Genomic DNA, 18,394 nt, shown 5'->3' with positions numbered 1-18,394 from the left:
TTCAAAATGTATGTAAGACCTTAATGTAGGACAGGAAACTGTCAAAATCTTGGAGGAGAGCACAGGCAGAAACTCCTTTGAACTTAGCCATAGCAACTTCTTATTAGACACATCACCACAGGGAAAGGAAACAAAGCAAAAATGAACTAAATTTACAAAGAATTTATCAAACTCAATATCCAAGAAACAAATAACCCAATTAAGAAATGAGCAAAGTCTATTTAGATTCTCTTTCCATTTTTAAATCAGATTGATGTATTTTCTTTGTTATTTTGGTATTGTATGAATTCTTCATAGATTTGGGATATTAAACCCTTAACAGATATATTATTTGCAAATACTTTCTCCCACTCAGTAGATTGTCTTTTCGTTTTGTTGGAAGTTCCCATTGCCATTCAGGAGGCTTTTGTTTGATATAGTCCCACTTGATTATTTTTGCTCTGTTATTTTTGCTTTTGGAATCAGATCCAAAAAAATCACCCCTAAGACCTGTGTCAAGGAGATTACCAGCTGATTTCTTCTAGATATTTTATGGTTTCAGGTCGTACATTTTACTTAACCCATTTTTTGTTTCAAGTTTATATTTAAATTCTAGTTAGTTAATATACAGTGTAATATTGATTTCAGGAGTAGAATTTAATGATTCATCATTTGCATAAAACACCCAGTGCTCATTAAAATAAGTGCCCTCTAGTGCCCTTCTTAATACCTATTACCCATCTATCACATTACTGGCCCACCTGTCCTCCATCAACCCTCTGTTCTCTATGCTTAAGAGACTCTTTTTTTTTTTTTTAAGATTTTATTTATTTATTTGACAGAGAGAGATCACAAGTAGGCAGAGAGGCAGGCATAGAGAGAGAGAGAGGAGGAAGGAGGCTCCCTGCCGAGCAGAGAGCCCGATGCGGGACTCGATCCCAGGACCCTGAGATCATGACCCGAGCCGAAGGCAGAGGCTTAACCCACTGAGCCACCCAGGCGCCCCATGCTTAAGAGACTCTTATGGTTTGCTTCCGTCCTTCTTTTTTCGCCTTCCCCTATGTTCTTTGTTTTACTATTTAATCTATTTTGAATTAGTTTTTGTGTATGGTATAAGATAGTGGTCCAGTTTCATTCTTTTGCATGTAACTGTTCAGCTTCTGCAGTATTATTTATTAAAAAGACTGTCTTTTCCCACGGCATATCCTTTCTTCTTTTATCATAAATTGATTAACCATATGAACATTGGTTTATCTCTGGGCTCTCAATTCTGTTCCATTTATCTATGTGTCTGTTTTTATGTTAATACCATACTGTTTTGGTTACTATAACTTTATAATATACTTTGGAATGAGGGAGAGTGATGCTTCTAGTTTTGTTCTTCTTTCTCAATATTTCTTTGGCTATATGGTATCTTCTGTGTTTCCATACAAATGTTAGAGTTATTTGTTCTTTTTCTGTGAAAAATGCCTTTGGGATTTTGACAGGGATTACACTGAATCTCTAGTTTGAAGATTTCAACAGTATTAATTCTTCTAATTGATAAATGTGGAATATATTTTTGTTTATTTCTGTCTAATTTCTTTCATCACTGTCTTATAGTTTTCAGTGTACAGGTCTTTCACCTCCTTGCTTAAGTTTATTCCTAGACATTTTATTCTTTTTGACGCAATTATAAATTATTTTAGTTCCTTAATTTCTCTAATAGCTCACTGTAAGTTTATAGAAATGTAACAGATTTTTGTATGTTAATTGTGTGCTTTGAAACTTTACTGAATTCATTTATCAGTTTTTGGTGAAATTTTTAGGGCTTTCTATGTATAAAAATATGTCTTACTTTGCTAACCTCCAGACCAGGCAATCTGGGTGACAGTTGCAATTACTGGTGTTTCAGATGAGTGTTAACCTCCTTTCTGGAAAGTACCAACCAACTATAGTGATGCTTAGGGATGGAGCAAAGATGGCTCCCCTTGCATATGTTCCCTAAGAACTCTGAGGCCTTTAGATATATGGCAAACCTGATGTCTTCCCCTCAGGCTAAAGCTCCAAGCAAGTAAATAGGCTTTTATTTTTACAGAAAGATCAGATTAGTCTTTAGAGTGCCCTGAGATTAGTAGCCTGCCAAAAACTGTTTCTCTGATATGTTCAGTTCTGTGGGATCCAGAATAAAAGCTCCATGGCTGCTGGAACCAGGCAATCAAGGAATGTCCCCTATATGGACTGCGCTCTCCCATAGGCCTTCACAAGGCAGGGGAGAGCACAGAGTTGGAGTGTGCCCACTTGGCTTTTTTGGGGTTATGGGAGAGTACAGGGTCAGGGTTTGTCTGATAGCACTATCAAGATAGACAAAAAGTGCAAAAAAGAACCCCTGCCAGCACCCAACCAGAGGTGCTGGCAGGGGTTCTTTTTTGCACTTTTAAGATTAGCAAATTAGTCTCCCTTGCTATTGTCTAGGTGCTTTTCGAACTGCTACTTTTGAGATCATCTCCAGGAAGAGTGAGTCTGCCAGTGAGCCCTCCAAAAGAAGTATCTCAGTTCCCTCCAGCCCTTGAGGTTTTATGATCCCCATGTGTCTTCCAAGCCACACACTTTGGTGGCTCGTCTCTCTATTGAAGATCTCAAGCTGCAGTACTGGATGTGGTCATCAACCTTTGACTCCTCAGTGGGAAACCCTGTATTTGTCAGTCTTTCCTGATTGTGTGTGGTTATGCCGATGGTGTGGTGTTTTTACGTTGTCATTTTTCTTCATAAGACACTAAGTTCAGAGCATCTTTAAAATATCTTTGTAAGATCATGAAGCAGAGGTCTTGAAATAGAGAAGAACTGTAAAATAAGACTATTGGAAAAATAAATTTAAAATATAATAACTCTATAAGTTAGGACTCAATCCTACTTGACTTAATAATTCATTATATACCAAATAATTCTTTTAATGTTTATTTTTATCTTAATATTTTATTTATTCATCTGGGAGGCAGAGGGAGAGAGGGAAACAGACTCCTGGCTGAGCCAGGAACCCAACATGGGGCCTGATCCCAGGACCCAGAGATTATAATCTGAGCTGAGGTCAGGCTCTTAACCATCTGAGCCACCCAGGTACTCCAATTCTTCAAGATTTTTAAAGAAAGAGTGAAACAACTTGATAATGTTTTACTAGGTTAAAATTTTAAGTACAGTAAAAAGAGGAAAGTATATAATTAATTGTTTTGGATCAGGATACCCTGCTAGGTATGAGCTCCTTCAGGAACCATATGTCATTTACTCATAAAATAAGCATATAGCACAGAACATGTGACATAGGAAGCATATAATTGTTTTATTCAATAAATATTTTTGAGAATCTATTTTGTGATAGGTCTTGTCCAAAGATAGGAGAATAAAGGAATAAACTGGCAGATTATGTGTTATTGTTTATAGTTCATATTTCAGTAGAAGATACAGGAGATAAAGTTATAGTTTCAGGTTAATTCTAAATGGCATACACAAAATTAAAGCCAGATGCAAGAATGCAGGGTGAGGGGAAGGGAGAAATTAGGTGGTAAGGGTGCTGAGGGATGACATCACCTTTCTGAGATGATAAAAAAGGAAAATAGACAAGAATAATATAAAGGAACTAGCTAATAGAGATTAGGGGGAAACCATTCCTAATTAAAAACAACAACAAAGAGACCTGTGAACAGGAATGACCCTTGTAGGATCAAGGATAGTAAGGCCAGAGGAAGTGAATCAGAACCAGGAGGTGAACAAAAGGTAGGAGATAGTCTCAGAGACTTTGGTAAATAAAATCTTAAAAAAAAAATATTAAGTAGAGCCCTATAACCTAGAGAATCTAGATTTTTCTCTGTGATAGAAAAACCCTGAATGGTTTTGAGCAAGACAGAGATACGATTTGATCTATGTTTCCGAAAGATTACTTTGGTTCTGTGTAAGATATAGGTAGTGAATCAGGTTAAATTTCAGAGACTAGTTTTTTAATAGGTTTTAAAAGTAATTTGGGGGGCACCAAGGTGGCTCAGTGGGTTAAGCCTTTGCCTTCGGCTCAGGTCATGATCTCAGGCTTCTGGGATCGAGCCCCACATCATGTTCTCTGCTCAACAGAGAGCCTGCTTACTCCTCTCTCTCTCTGCCTGCCTACTGTGATCTCTCTCTCTGTCAAATAAATAAATAAATAAATATCTTAAAAAAAAAGTAATTTGGGAAAGATATGATGTTTAGACTAGTGGCAGTAGAAGGAATTAGGAGAAGTTCTATTTGAAAGCTATGGTTAAGCTACAGACAGTCAGCAACCAGCTCAAAGATGGCTCAGCAACCGGTTGGTTGATAGACTGCATGTGCAATTTCAGAGAATGAGACAGCAAGGATAAATCCTGGGGTTTTGGTATCACCCACTGATAACAAAGAGTGTTAGAGGAGCAGGCTTTTGAGTCAGGAAATCAACTTTGTCTATGTTAAGCTTGACATGCTGAATTCATACTTAAGATGTTTAGAACTGAAAATATCAAATTAAGCCTCAATATATACATTTGAGTGTTGTCAGTGTATAAAATGAATTCAAATCCATGCGCATCTGTATAGTCAACACAAAAGAGAGAAGAAAAGATCTGAAAGTGAACACACAAATTTTGAGAATTGGAGAATAAGTGATTAATTTGAATGAATAGGATTAATTAAAATGAAAAATAGCCAGTAGAAGTTTTTATTTGGGAATCCACAGAAGAAAACTTTTCATGAAAGAAGGGATAGTGTATTGTATAAAAAGATTCTTAACATCATGTATGTTGGTTAACATTAATCTCTGGGGATAGCCAGTGAAGGTTCTGATAACGTTAGCAACAGCAATTACTTACTAGTATTTAATTTATCAGTCAAAATTAGTATTTTGTTAAAAATAATGTTAGAAAAGGACAGGGAGATGGGAAGGTGGTAGCAACCAGTTATGTGAGGGCACAGAGTATCAAAGAGGTTTTTGTTTGTTTTAAGTTGGAAATATTTCTATAGATCTGATTGTTTGTAACATCAAAAAGGAGGATATGTGAGGGCAGATACACTGACAGGTTTGTTCATGGAAAGATGAGCAGGTCTGTTTTTATTTCTTCTATTTTCTCAGTGGGAAAAAAAAAAAAGCCACCAGCATTAAGAGAGAAAGGAAAGATGTGAGGAGAAAGAAAATTGAGTAAAACAGTCTTTTGAGGAATGATAAGCAATGTGACTATAGAAATGTGAACTTCTATACAAACTATTTACATGATTAGGGAATGAATCTGTAGAGAGGACTGAGAGCGACATTACTGGATGTGATGGGGTCTCCAAAAAAACATGAGAGGGATTAAAAAAAAAACAAAACAAAACAGCAATTAACCTCATTTGAAACAACTGATTTTTAAAAAATAAATCGACAATGTGAAGTAAATATTCCAATGAAGCTTTACCTAAACACATGCACAAAATGATATTTTGATGAAATATAAGATTCCATAAAGAGCTATCAATGGTCACATTAGTTTGAGACTTGGACAAACTGACACAAAGTTTAGTTGATGGTTTGTTTTGTTTTATTTTATATTTTAATTCAGGACCCATCAGAGCCTGTAATAAGCCATTGGACATTGTGAATCTGGTGATTTTGAATGCTGTATTTGAAGAAATCCCTTTTTTTTTTTTTTAAGATTTTATCCACTTATTTGACAGACAGAGATCACAGTAGGCAGAGAAGCAGGCAGAGAGAGAGGGAGAAGAAAGCTCCCCGCTGAGCAAAAAGCCTGATGTGGGGATGTGGGGCTCAATCCCAGGATCCTGGGATCATGTATGACCTGAGCTGAAGGCAGAGGCTTTAACCCACTGAGCCACCCAGGTGCCCTGAGGATATCCCTTTTGGTGGAGGGAGGAGAACACTGGGAAAATCTGATTATTTTCCTTTCTCCAATGCACAGTCACCCTGGTAAATATCTACAGATCCCTTGAGGGAAGGCTAGGGAAAAGATTAAGGTATGTATTCCAGGGTTATTTTGAGAATACAGTTTGGGATGATCTGCCCTATTTCTTCTGAATTTCGAATATTTTAACTACATTCCCTTTACATTTTACTTCCTCTTCATGACGGTTTCACATTATACTTTATACCCTTTCTTATTTTGCCTTAAGATTAATAAAACGTTACAAGATTTATATTGTGTGATAGGCATAGCTTACATATTAATTTTCCTATGAGAGTCCAGCACTAACCACCTGTTGTTTTATTGATTGTAATATTATACTTAACTATGGAAAAAGTAGAAACAGCTTGTCTATTTGAATATGATCTTAGATTTCAAAGAATGCTTTCCTTTGAAGAGTGCTACAATTTAAGTAAACACAAGTAAAAAAAAAAAAAAAAAAAAAAAGCAAAACAGCCAAAATTTCCAGTTGCTTCAAGGTGCTGCTAAAGACAAGGATTAAGGGCGCCTGGGTGGCTCAGTGGGTTAAAGCCTCTGCCTTCGGCTCAGGTCATGATCCCAGGGTCCTGGGATCGAGTCCCGCATCAGGCTCTCTGCTCAGCAGGGAGCCTGCTTCCCTCTCTCTCCCTCTGCCTGTCTCTCTGCCTACTTGCGATCTCTGTCTTTAAAATAAATAAATAAAATCTTTAAAAAAAAAAAAAAAGACAAGGATTAAAATGCACCACATTGTTGATGGTAGCAGAAGAGAAAATATGCAAAATTGAGAATGCTATTTTCATAATTCAGAGGCAGACAATGACAAAAAGAAAATCTAATTGCATCATTTTGAGAGATGGCTAAACAAAATCCTCCTGTGCATTCCTAAGATTTTTCTCCTATTTTAGTGCATAAACTGAGGTTGCTGAAATTTCCATTGCTACTAACTTAATTAGCAATTCAGTATACTTGGGTCTTCAGCCTCATGCCATAGTTAGAACTGACTTTGGAAATAAAGACAGCCCTACTTTTTTGAGTGAGTCTCATCTTTACCAACTAGCCTGTGAAAGTAGAAGCATGACCTGGGCTTCCCCTTGGTAAATGAAAGCATATCACAAGATGCAGACTGATGTCTAAGACCCCTTTGCTCTCTGCCCACACAGTGGCTATAATCTCATTCTGAGCATAGGGAGTTTGTTTTTATCTAAATGCTCCAAATCCACTGTCTCAAAAAAGGATGCCACAGGACAGAAATGTCTTTTATTGAAATGAGCTGAAAGCATTTACATCCATGAGAAAAGCTGTGCTTTGCTAAGGATACTCAGAAATGACTAATTGTGTCTGGTGCCAGGTGCACAAAGCAAATCATTTGGTTTTGCTTTCATGGTTTTTAAGGGGAAAAAGGTATATTGTATACAAAGAATTAGCATATTGCTTTTCAAGATGTATTTATTGTTTCTGAGGATGATACCTGCTTTCTCTCTATTTATTATTCTAGTTGAATTTCCTTATATCCTTTTCTTTTTCTTTTTTTTTTTAAATTTCCATATTGAATTGTGATCAGAAAAGCAACTGGAATTGCATTTTGCAAAATCCTCTGTTGATTCATATATAAATTCCAAAAAATGTAGAGATTGACTGTCAGGAGATTAGCATTTCTTTCTCAAGATGCTCTTGTATGATATCCGTAAAGTGAGATTAATGAGTATAAATATATCAGACCTCATGAACATACAAATTTTACCACATAAGTTCTTTAGTTAATGCACATTCTATAAATACTTGCAATGTTGTTTGTGTTATTCTTCTTTTTAGTTCTAATTTTTATTCTCTTGTTATGTCTTTTTTTTTTAATCTCAGTTGTGGTATATATTATCTATAAACTCATTCTAATGTTTAGTCTATGAAATATTTTTTGGACACACTTATTTATTCCTCTACTTTTTCTACCCCTGTGGTCATTACATCCTAGTTAAGCCTAAACTCTGTGGAGTAAATTGTCAGGAAGGGAAGAGGAAAAACTTTCAGGCATTAGTCAAAGATGAAGTACACAGATAGAATTTCTTCTTTTTCCAGGAATCCTTAGTTCTTTTCTATGGGCTTTGAACTAATTGAATCAGGCCCACACAGGGTAGGGTGAGATAAGATGATGGCATAGTAGGAGGACCCTAAGCTTGTCTCACTCCTTGAACACAACTAGAAAAATATCAGATCATTCTGAATAATCAAGAAATCCACATGAGGGCTAAAAGGACAACCTGCACAACTGGAGGGAGATAAGGGACAACACTGAAGAAGTTAGGAAGAGCGGAGATATGGTTTGGAGGAGAAAGAGATTATCGGTGCTTTAGAAAGGAGGCAGCTGTTGTCACAGAGAGAACAGAGTGGTATGCACAAGGGAAACACTTCCTCAAAGCCACTGGCTTGGAAAATGAGATTTGCATAAACTTTTGCAATCATAGGTCTCAAAGACTGGGGTTTTAGAAGTCATTGGCTTGGCTGGAATAGAGCCCTCAGGACACTGTCCTACTCCTGAAGAGAAGTTAGGCAAGCAACCAGGGGATGGCCCAATCTTAAGATTGCATAAATTGTGAAGGGAGAGGCTATATGCTCTTTTTCTAGCACATCTGTGAGAAGCGAGACCTAACTCTGGGGACAAAGGATCTGGCTGACACCATTACCCTCTCCCATCCCTCAGCATAAGCACAAAACTACTATTGGTAACCAGCATAGTGCTCACCCTGGCTGCCTAACCTGCTTATGCCAAGTCCTGCCCCTGTGCTCTGTTGCTTCTGTTTTTCTCCAGCAAGTGTTCCTAAGGACCAGTGTATGGGGCCATTCCCCAGAAGGCCAGCCAAAACCTCTACACACACCACACCTATTGACCATACAGTTCTGCAAGGCTTCAGTTTGAATGGAAGTAGCATCAGATTACATTTAACAAGAGACCTTAGCATGCCTAGTTAAAAGTTGCTCCACTCTGGCTAAGGCACAAACACTGCTCACTGCAGGCAAGGAGAGCCTCTGAGGAGGAATAAAGGAGTAAAGCAGCCAAAACACAGGAGCAGAGGGCATGCAACACACATCAGAGACATTCCCTGAAGTGTCAGGCCCTGGACACTATAACACTATATGCCCTCTTCTTCATAAAGCCATCACTCTCAGGACCCAAAAACATAAAAAGCTTTTCTCTTTCTTTCTTTCTTTCTTTCTTTTTTTTTTTTTTTTTTTTTAAGATTTTATTTATTGATTTGATGGAGAGAAGAGCACAAGCAGAGGGAGTGGCAAGCAGAGGGAGAGAGAGAAGCCGGCTCCTTACTGAGAAAAAAAAACCCAGCATGGAGTTTGATCCAAGGACACCCCAATCATGAACTTATCTGAGGCCAGACACTTAACTGACTGAGCCACCTTAGAGCCCCCATAACAGCTTTCCTAACACAGAGAAGAAGACAGAAACCTAGACAAAAATGCCAAGACAGAGGAATTCATTCCAAAAGAAAGAGCAATAAAAGGTCATGGCTAGTGATCAAAGTGAAACAAATATAAGTGATATGCCTGATGGAGAATTTAAAGCAACAGTCAAAAGGATACTGGCTGGGCTTGAGAAAATCATAGAAGACATCAGGAAAACCCTTGCCACAGAAGTAAAATTGTTGACCAAAAAAAGCAGGTGGAAATGGAAAAACATAATAGCTGAGATTTGAAACAGAGTAGATGTAATAACCACAAGGATTGAAGAAATAGAGGAAGAAATAAGTGATATAGAAGAAAGAATTATGGAAAATAAGGAAGCTGAACAAAAGAGCGAAAGAAAAACTATAGATCATGAGAATAGATTTAGGGAATTCAGTGGCTCCATCAAATGTAATAACATTTGTATCAGGAATCCCAGAGGAAAAAGAGAGAGAAAAGAGATAGAATATTTATTTCAAGAAGTAATACTAGAAAACTTCTCTAATTTAGGGAAAGAAGCAGATATTCAGAGCTAGGAGGAACAGAGAACTCCCATCAAAATCAACAAAAGCAGGACGACACCAAGACATACTGTAGTTAAACTTGCAACATATAATGATTAAAAAAAAAAAATCTTAAAGGCAGCAAGACAAAAGATGTCCCTAACTTTAAGAGAACACCGATAAGGTTAATAGTAGATTTCCCCACAATAACATGGCAAGCCAGAAGAGCGTGAAATGATACATTCCACATTCTGAATCAGAAAATATGCAGCCAAGAATATTCGATCCAGCAAGGCTATCATTCAGAATAGAAGGACAGAGAGAGTTCCCCAGACAAACAAAAACTGAAGGAGTTCATGGCTACCAAATCACCCCTACAAAAAATATTAAAGGGGATTATTTAAGGGGGAAGGAAAGACCATAGCGATGAAGACTGGAAAAGAACAGAGAAGAACTCAGAAACAACGGCAAAACAAGTAATAAAATGGTGTTAAATACATCTAATAAGAATTACTCTAAATGTAAGGACTGGGGCGCCTGGGTGGTGCAGTGGGTTAAAGCCTCTGCCTTCGGCTCAGGTCATAATCCCAGAGTCCTGGGATCGAGCCCTTCATCATGCTTTCTAGTTGGCAAGGAGCCTGCATCTCCCCTCTCTCTCTGCCTGCCTCTCTGCCTACTTGTGATCTTTCTCTCTCTGTCAAAAAAAAAAAAAAAAAAAAATCTAAAAAATAAATAAGTTAAGTGCAAGTGGACTAAATACTCCAATCGAAAGACATAGACTGTCAGAATGGATTAAAAAAATCCATCTATCTACTGCCTAGAATAGACTCATTTTAGACCGAGACATCTGCAGTTTGAAAGTGAGGATGAAGAAGTATTTAATATGCATATGGAAGTCAAAAGAATACCAGAATCACAAAACTTATATAGACAAACTGGATTTTAAACCAAAGAGTGTAACAAGAGATGAAGGGCACTTTATCATAATAAAGGAAATCTACCATCCAACAAGAAGATATCACAATTGTAAATATTTATGACTGCAACTTGGGATCACCCATATATAAAATGATTAATAACAAACATTAAGGAACTCATTGATAACTACAAAAACAGTAGATGATTTAACTCCTCCCTTATAGAAATGGACTGATCATCTAAGCATAAAATCAACATGGAAACAGTGCTTTTGAAAGATACACTGGACCAGATGGACTTAACATATATATTTAGAACATTTCATCCTCAAGCAGCAGAATAAACATTCTTTTTAAATGCACATGGGATAGTCTTCAGAATAGATCATATACTAAGCCAAAAACAGGTCTCAACAAGTACAAAAAGATTGAGACCATACCATTCATACTTTCTGACCACAATACTATGAAACTTGAAGTCAACCACAAGAAGAAAATTGGAAAGAGCACAAATGGAAGTTAAACAATATGCTACTAAAGAATAAATGTTTTAGCCAGGAAATCAAAGAAGAAATAAAGAAATCCTTGGAAGCAAATAAAATTGAAAATACGGGGTCCAAAACCTTTAGGATATAGCAAAATCAGTCCTCGGAAAGAATATATAGCAATACAGGCCTACCTCAAGAAGCAAGAAAAATCTCAAATATACAACCTAACCTTACATCTAAAGAAGCTAGAAAAGAATAGCAAAGGAAGCCTAAAGTTAGCAGAAGGGAAAAAATAAAGATTAGAGCAGAAATAAATAATAGAGACACTAAAAAAGCAGTATAACACATGAATGAAACCAGGAGTTGGTTCTCTGAAAAAATAAATTGGTAAACTCCTAGGCAGACTTACCAAAGAAAGAGAGAAAGAAAGTCCCCAAATAAATAAAATCATGAAATATAGAGGAGACATCACAATCAACACCAAAGAAATACAAATTTCAAGAGACTATTATAAAAATGAGACAACCTGGAAAAAATGAATAAATGCCTAGAAACATAAACTACCAAAACTGAAACAGGAAGAAATAGAAAACTTGAACAGACTGGTAACCTGCAAGGAAATTGAGTCAGTAATCAAAAATCTCCTGACAAACAAAAGTCCAGGATCAGATGGCTTCACAAGGGAATTGGTGTCTGCCTCAGGTTCAGGTCATGGTCTCAGGGTCCTAGGATCAAGCCCCACATCAGGATCTCTGCTTTGTGGGAAGCCTGCTTCTTCTCCCTCTCCCACTCCCCTTGCTTGTGTTCCCTCTCTTGCTGCATCTCTCTCTGTGTAATAAGTAAATAAAATCTTAAAAAAATAGAAAAAAAAAGAAAAAAGAAGAGATAATACTTATTCTTCTCAAACTATTAAAAAAGATAGAAATAGAAAAACTTCCAATTTCATTCTATGAGGCCAGCATTACCTTGATTCCAAAATCAGACAAAGATTCTGCTGGAAAAGAGAAGTTCCATCGATATTCTTGATGAACAAGGATGCAAAAATTCTCAACAAAATATTATCAAGTTAAATCCAACAGTACATTAAAAGAATCAGTCACCACTATCAAGGGGATTTATTCCTGGCCTGCAAGCATTGTTTGACATTTACAAATCAAACAAATTGATAAAAGAAAGGATAACAACTATGTGATCCTCTCAGTAGATGCAGAAAAAGCATTTGACAAAGTACAACATTCATTCATAATAAAAATCCTCAACAAAATAGGGATAGAGGGAAGATACCTCAACATAATAAAAGTCATATAAAGTAAATCCACACCTAATATCACCCTCAATGAGAAAAAAAGTGAGAGATTTTCCTCTAAGGTCAGGAACAAGACAGGGATGACCGCTCGTACCACTGTTATTTGACATAGCACTGGAAGTCCTAACCTCAGCAATCAAAAGACAAGCAGAAATAAAATTCATCCAAATCAACAAAAGAGTAAAATTTCACTATTTTCAGATGACATCATGTGCTATGTAGAAAACCCAAAAGACTCCACTGAAACATTGCTAGAAGAGATACCCAAAATTAGTAGTCACAGAATACAAAATCAACATACAGAACTCTGTTGCAGTTCTATACACCAATACTGAAGCAGCAGAAAGAGAAATGTAAGAATCAATCCCATTTACAATTGCACCACAACCATAAGATACCTGGAAATAATACCTGGAAATAAATTTGACAAAGAGGTAAAAGTTCTGTACTTTAAAAACTACTAAACACTTATATAATTTGGAGATGACACAAACAAATGGAAAAGCATTCCATGCTGATAGATTGAAAGAACAAATAGTGTTAAATTCCTATACTAACCAAAGCAACCTACATATTCAATGCCATCGCTATCAAATCATCAATGGCATTTCTCACAAAGCTAGAACAAACAATCCTGAAATTTGTGTGGAACAACAAAAGACCCTGAATAGCCCAAGCAACCTTGAACAAGAAAAGCAAAGCTGGAGGCATCATAATTCCAGACTTCACTTTATACTACAAAGTTGTAGTGATCAAGACAGTATGGTACTGGTACAAAAACAGACAGCTAGATCAATGGAACAGAATAGAAAACCCATAAATGAACCCACAACTATATAGTTAACTAATCTTTGATGAAGAAGGAAAGAATATTCAATGGAGAAAAGACAGTCTCTTCAACAAATGGTTTTGGGAATGTTGGACAGCAACAAGCAGAAGAATGAAATTGGACCAAAAATAAATAAAAAAATGGATGAAAGACCTTAATGTGAGACAGGAAATCATCAAAATCCTAAATGACCTTGTAATCCCTTTGACATAGGCTATAGCAACTTCTTACTAGATAATGTCTCCTGAGTCAAAAGAAACAAAGGCAAAAATAAACTATTGGGACTACATAAAAATAAAAGTTTCTGAACAGAGAAGGAAACAATAAACAAAACTAAAAGGCAACCTACAGAATGTGAGAACATATTTGCAAATAACATATCTGATAAATAGTATCCATAATGTATTAAAAACTTATCAAACTTGACCCCCCCAAAAGAAACTAGCTTAAAAATGGGCAGAAGACATGAATAGAATTTTTTCAAAGAAGATGTACAGAGGCTAACAGACAAATGAAAAGATTCTCAACATCACTTATCATCAGGGAAATACAAATCAAAACTATAATGAGGTATCAGCTCACAACAGTGAGAATGGCTAAAATTAACAACAGAGTGTTGGCAAGGATGCTGAGAAAGGGGAACACTTTCACACTACTGGTAGGAGCATGAACTTGTGCAGCCACTCTGGAAAACAGTATGGAGCTTCCTCAAAAAGTTAAAAATGGAACTAACTACCCTACAATCCAGCAATTGCACTACTAGCTATTTACCAAAAGGATACAAAAATACTGACTACTGATGTGAGAAGATACATGCCCCCCCGATGTTTATAGACAAATTATGGAAACAGCCAAAGTACCCATGGACTGCTGAACTGATAAAGAAGTGAGATATCTATCTATCTATCTATCTATCTGTCAGAAGTATATGTATATGTGTTGTGTGTGTTTATTACACACACACACACACACACACACAATGTAATATTTAAAAAGCCATATAAAAGAATGAAACCTTGCCATTTCCAAAGACATGGGTATGCATCTAGAGAGCATTACACTAAGCAAAAGCAAAATAAGTCAGTTAAAGACAGACACATAGCACACAATTTCATTCATATGTGGAATTCAAGAAACAAAACGGGATGAACATATGGGAAAAAAGGAGAAAGGCAAACTAGGAAAGAGATTCTTAACTATAGAGAACAAACTGAAGGTTGCTGGGCAGGAGGTGTTCAGTGGGCAGGGGACTTAAATGGATGAGGGTATTAAGGAGAGTACTGAAGTGATGAGCCCGGGGTGTTGTATTTAAGTGGTCAATCACTAAATCCTTCATCTGAAACTATTACATTGTATTTTAACTGAGTGGAATTTACATTAAAAACTCAACAACAAAAAAATCAGGCTCACACAGATTATCTAAAGTAACCGCCTTTGCTTAAAGTCAATAGATAATGAATTTAATCACAGCTATAAATATCTTCATAGCAACATATAGATTAGTATGTGATCAACTGACCGTACTATAGCCTAGCCAAACTGACCATTAAAGTCCAGAATTTGTCCAGTTGGCACCCATATATATCTCTTTAAACTATGTTTACTCCCAATAAAAATAATAACAAAGTTATACTTTCTATCTAATATGATATGACTATACCTCACACAACCAAAAATGCAGTAGTTACCTCCCTGGAGGAGAATGCAGTTTTGTGTGATGTTTGCTATTTCCTTTAGTATCTTATAACTTATATACTGTGATGTAAAGTTAACTGTTATTAATACTTCTTATGGTAGATGTTAAAGGGATGACTGAGAAGAAAATGAGAAAAAAATGTTTAATCCATAAACATATATATTTATGTATATAAATATATATAAATACATATTTTTTAAAGTGATAAATACATTCTCAAAGTTATTACAGTACTCATTTCTGCAACAGGTCATGAGTTCACAGCTAATATTTATAACCACATTTCCACTATCATTCCAACACCTCAGCTGGTCACATTTCTTTGCCAGGTGAAGTGACCTAAATCTTGATTCCTGATGATGCCATTAGTGCTCCTACCTTAGTTGGTTTGTAACTTTTCATTGCTTTAATCAAAAAACGTGGCAATACTAGAAAATTAATTACAGAATCTTCTCTATTCTGGTCATATTCTTCCTTACTTCTACTGTGTAATGGAAATTGTGTAGTGGAAATTGTATAAACCAATTTCCCCTTGATGGTCAGGATCAATCATTCCAGTCAGTATAGGAGCTCATTTGCCTGCTGATTCAAAGATATGAGACCAAAATAGCCAGTGACACTCTCAACTTCTAGTTTAATGGGATCATTGTTGTGCCTGGTGGTGGAAGCATTCCTCCCTTTGGACTAAGACTTCTAAATGAGCAGGGCATAAAGTCACAGGGACAGAAGTAAAATGTTTGCTAGTGGCAGTAGTGAGTGGTACCACTCCCATTTCCCACCTCTTGATTCCTAGGGATGAATACTGACTATGGGGAAAACAGCACTATTTCTCATAACTAATTTAAAATATATAGAGCCTCATGGAGAAAACTGCTACTGTAAGGGGAGTCTTCAAAGGGCCATGGCTCTGTCCTATCAAGGCAATGAATACTGAATGATGGGAAACATGATAACACTAGTAAATTCAACGGGCTTGGCACACTGCTAGTCTTAACCTGTTATTTAAGAAGTGCTCATTACTTCATTGAACAGAAACAATGCTCTGGAATACCATGATGGTGGATAGGCATTCTGTAAGTCCATAGATGGTAGTTTTCATAGGACCATTGTGTGCAGAACAGATAAATCCATATCCAGATAAGTTTCACACAGAACATCATGAGGCTCCTTCCATTATAGAGATGGCTCATGTAGTCAATTCGCCAATAGGTAGCTGAGTGGTCACCCTGGGGAATGGTGCCATATTAGGGATTCATTTTTGGTCTGTGCTGCTGGCAGGTTAGGCACTCAGCAGTGGCTGTAACCAGCTATCTTTGGTGAGTTTAAGTCTGTGTTGCTGAGCCTATTAATTGCCTCCATCAGTGCCACTATGCCCACTTTGTTCATGAACTCATTGTGCAATGATAGGAGTGACTGAGAAAGAAGCTAATATCCACTGATATGTAGTCTTATCTATTTGATTATTAAAATTCTCGTCTGCCCCAATCATTTTTTGATGAGCAGTCACATGGATAACAATTATGTTCACAGTCTTTGCTCATTCCATGAGTTCTTCTACATATATCTTCCCAAGATCTTCCTGTCACCAATTTTCCTATTAACTTCCTTCCAAGTCCCTTACTGTTTGCCAAAGCACTGACCATACCCCATAAATGAATATATACTCATACCTCTGACAGATGCTTTTTCCAAGAAGAATGCACAACCAGATATACTGTTTGAAGTTCTACCAACTGAGAGAATTTCCCTTTACTCTGTCCTTCAGAGATGTCTTGGGGAAGATCTAACATGCTACCACTGTCCACTTTCAAATGGTGCCTGCATGTTAGGCAAAGCCCTCTGTAAATCATGCTGAAGTTTTCCATAGAAAACTACCTAAGAGGCCATATGTGTGGACTGAGAAAGAGAAGGTAATAAAGCAAGAGCAGGGGTTATATACATTTGGGCCACTGTGTCTTAAGGACTTGCTGTAGTCTGATATGAAAGGATTCACTTTTATTTACAAGTATTCCCTATAAGTTATGTCTCTTCCTCCTCCTTCTCCTCCTCCTTTTTCTTCTTCTTTCTTTCTTTCCTCCTTCTTCCTTTTTCCTTCTTCTTTCTTCCTCCTCCTCCTTCTTTTTCATTATTATTATTGTAAGTTCCACTTACAATATAGTTGAGTACAGCCAACACTGTTGATTAGTGAACCAGAAAATACACAGTTCATGGTAGGCAGCTCAGATTGTGTTGTAATTTGGTGGCTGAGGGTTAAACATTCAGTCTTTACTAAACCCAGGAATAAATCAAGAGCTATTTTTCAAAAGGAGAGTTGTTATCTGTGGAAGATGATGGTGCCTTCCTCCAAAATCCTAAGGATATTTTCTGCAATTCACTTGTAAGTGCCTGTCAAAGGCTTGAATCAGCATTTCTATCTACTACTGACATTTAAAACACCGTTGCATCCAGTGGATCATATGACCCAACTTGCAGATCAGCGTACACGGAAGCTTGCCAAAGTCACAAAGCCTTCTCTTCTGGACTCTAGTCTAACGTAGCAGCTCTTCAGTCCACTCTGTATTGGGCCAGAGTTACTGAGGAATATGTTGCCTCCACAATCTAGAAACACATAAGACACTTTGTCTCTTTTTTGGTTGGGCCAAATGCAACAACACAAATCATATTTTATATTGCAAGGATACATCTCATGCTTTACAGTACTGACCCCTAGAAATTTCATGAAGGTGAAAGGTCCTTGAGTTTTTCTCTTACCCAATGCATGCAAAATGACTAACTGGAGGAAACTGTCTTATATGATTGTAAAGGCAGGTCCAAAATCAATAGGGTAGGTCATCAGGAAGGGCAAGATGAGACTCTGTGTGATTTGAAGCTACTGTTCAACTCCTTAGGACTTTCGATTGGTTGCATAAAGACAATTCAGATTATCTAGGATAATCCCCTTCATTTAAAGCCAGCTACTAAGGGTGCCTGGGTGGCTCAGTGGGTTAAAGCCTCTGCCTTCCACTCAGGTCATGACCCCACATTAGGCTCTCTGCTCAGCAGGGAGCCTGCTTCCCTTCCTCTCTCCCTGCCTGCCTCTCTGCCTACTTGTGATCTCTGTAAATAAAATCTTTAAAAATAAATAAATAAATAAATGAATGAATGAATGAATAAATAAATAAATAAAGTCAACTACTCATGAACTTCAAGGACATCTGCAAAACATCTTCACAACAACACTTAGATTGTATTTGATTGAAGAACCAGAACTATAGCCTATTCAAATTGATATTCACTGTAATTTTTGCACAAAAATTTATATACATCTGGAAATT

This window comes from Mustela nivalis, assembly GCF_964662115.1.
Source record: "Mustela nivalis genome assembly, chromosome: 4".
NCBI classification, from domain to species: Eukaryota; Metazoa; Chordata; class Mammalia; order Carnivora; family Mustelidae; genus Mustela; species Mustela nivalis.
Note: the sequence above shows the minus strand (reverse complement) of the source record.